This window comes from Medicago sativa, chromosome 8, assembly GCF_051527215.1.
Source record: "Medicago sativa cultivar Bolivia chromosome 8, Bolivia_mono, whole genome shotgun sequence".
NCBI lineage: Eukaryota > Viridiplantae > Streptophyta > Magnoliopsida > Fabales > Fabaceae > Medicago > Medicago sativa.
The window spans coordinates 36465662-36468493 of record NC_140756.1 but is presented as its reverse complement, the minus strand read 5'-3'; the positions used below and the strand labels follow the sequence as shown (position 1 = coordinate 36468493).

Here is a 2832-nt window from a genome sequence, read left to right as displayed (position 1 = left end):
AAGTGCTGAAGTGACATGTCATAATCAATATTCATTAACCGGAAAACAACTCTATGGTTAGGGTTATCATAATCCAACTTATCTTTGGTAAAATCTATTGAGCTCAAGAATTCATAAGTGAAATTTTCATAACCCCGCATAGGTTTCAGCAATTCAGTCCAACCTAACTTTCCTATCAACCTAGAAACATCATCAAACAGCTCTAGCACATCTAAAGTGTTGGGATCAGGATAACGAGAAGGATGCAAGTGTTTAGAGATGAGATTTTTATACCTGTCCCTTTGCTTGTTATTTTTGAACTGGATCCCATGATTCTTCACTTGGGCTTGCTTCTTTGGGGGAGGTCCTCCTTGAGAGCTTGCTGGTTCTTTACCACTTCTTCTTGAAGCCATTTGACCCTTGTTGGAATTGGTTTTGAAGGTTTAGGGTTTGGGAGAATTTTTGTTGGAAAGGAGAGGTTTGGGGTTGGGGTTGATGTTTAAGGAAGGTTTGTTGGTTTGGATGTGGAGTTTGGTGAAGGTTTTGTGGTGTTTAGGTTAGGTTTTGAAAGATTAGGGTTTTGGTGAATTATGGGTTTGAATGGATGAAAGATGTTTTTGATTGGTGGTTTTTGTTTTGGGTGAAGTTTGTGGTTGATTGGTGAAAGAATGGAGTGATTTGGTTAAGAATTGAGGGAGATATGAGGGTTTGAAGTTTTGAAGGTTATGGAGGTTTAGAGAGAAGTTTGAAGGTAGAGAGAGGTTTGTGGTTTGAGAATGAATGGGGAAGAAGAAGAAAAATTGGGTTTATAGTGGCTAGAACACGGGCACGGCCGTGCCACCTATTGGCACGGGCCGTGCCATCTTTCTGACTTCATGGCCAATTTTTGCTTTAAAAACTTGGCACGGCCGTGCCATTCCTAGCACGGGCCGTGCCACCTTTCTGGTCATGGGGCTTCAAAATTTTTCCATTTTTTTTTTATTTTTTTCGAATCATCTCGGACAATTACCTACAAAAACACTTAAAACAAAGAAAAACAAAACAAAAGCAATTAAATGCGTGGGTTGCCTCCCACGAAGCGCTCTTTTAATGTCATTAGCTTGACGGTTAGAAAGAGTCCTTAGAATGGATCAAAGATATCATATTGTGTAGATGACGCTATAAAACGTTCTTTCACTACATGATCGTTAAGCATGCAACAAGAGTAAAGAGCGGGACCCTTCATAACATTTTCCAACTCGTATCCTACCATTTGATCACTCACTTGAAAGACTATCCTACCAAGTTTCACATCAATGAGAGCTCCCGCAGTTGCGAGGAAAGGTCTACCTAGGATTATAGGGACGTCGTCATCCTCTTCAATGTCAACGACTACAAAATCAGTGGGGATGTATATCCCCTCTATCTTAACAGGTATGTCCTCGACAAATCCTACAAGTTTCATGGTAGAACGATCTGCTAACTTCAGTTCCATTTCGGTAGGTTTCAACTCTCCTATCCCTATCCTTTTAAGAAGAGACAAAGGCAGCAAACTAACACTAGCTCCTAAGTCACATAAGGCTTTGTTTATGGTTTCATTCCCAATTTCACATGGTATGGCAAAGCTACCTGGATCTCTAAGCTTAGGGGGTGCTTCTTGGATGATTGCACTAGTTTCCTTAGCCAAGGCTATTGTCTCATTATGCTCTATAGCCCTTTTCTTTGAAAAAATTTCCTTTAAAAACTTGGCATATAGAGGCATCCTAGACAAAGCTTCAGCAAAGGGAAGTTTAATGCAAATCTTCCTAAGTATGTTAACAAATTTTTCAAACTTACCCTCTAGTTTAAGCTTTTCAGGATTTAAGGGGGATGGAGTTTTGTTTTCTTCAAGTGGTTTTGCTTCTTCTATCACAACTTTATCACCTAAGGGCTTGACATTCTCTTTCCCAATGTTTTTAACCTTAGCAAAAGTTTCACCTAACTTACTACCCCTAAAAGATATGACATTAACTTGGGCTTTGGGATTGGCTTCGGTTTGACCAGGAAAGACTCTCGGTGTTTGGGAAGAGGTAGCCACTTGTTGGGCTATTTGAGCGATTTGAGTTTCAAGCATTTTAGAGTGAGTAGCAATAGAATCAACCTTGGTATTGAGCTTGGAGAGAGAATCATTCAGAAATCCAGTTTGGTTTTTAAGTTCTTGAAGTTGTTTGTTTTGGTTGGCAATAGAATTTTCCAACAAAATTTCCAAATTGGATTTTTGAGTGAATCTTTGGTTGTTTGCATAACCGGGTGGTGCTACTTGTCCATAGGGATTTTGGTTTTTATAAAAATTTTGATTTTGTCTCATCCCTTGGTTGTATTGAGCATAATTCATTTGCTCAACACCGTTAATAGCACTACCTAGTTGGCAATCAACACCAGCATGACCAGTTATACCACATATTTCACAAGAAGGAGTAGAAGCAGAATTGATAGCACTAACATTGAGTTTTTGAAGTTTTTCAGTTAGTGTATCAATTTTAGAAGCAAGGTGGTCATAGTTAGAGACTTCGTGTATACCTGCCTCCTTTTTGGAGGGTGAAGAACTAGAGATGGCTCTCTCGTCGGTCCATTTGTAATGATTCTGAGCCATGTCTTCAATTAGGGCATACGCCTCCGTGTAGTTCTTGTTCATAAGTGCTCCACCTGCAGCTGCATCAACAGACATCTTAGTGGTATAAGACAAGCCATTATAAAAAGTGTGGACTATAAGCCACTTCTCTAGGCCATGGTGGGGACAAAGTCTTAGCATTTCTTTGAAACGCTCCCACGCCTCATAGAGAGATTCCCCATCTTTTTGGTTGAACCGCGTGATTTGGTCTCTAAGTTTAGCAG

The 2832-nt window shown here is 39.9% G+C and overlaps 1 non-coding gene across 1 annotated transcript; it reads left to right on the top strand.

The window, feature by feature from the left end:
- The first annotated feature begins 2720 nt into the window (after positions 1–2720).
- On the top strand, positions 2721–2827 carry LOC146898856 (small nucleolar RNA R71). Its single transcript, XR_015024301.1, has one exon. It is a non-coding gene; the product is annotated as a small nucleolar RNA R71 (small nucleolar RNA).
- Positions 2828–2832: the final 5 nt, after the last annotated feature.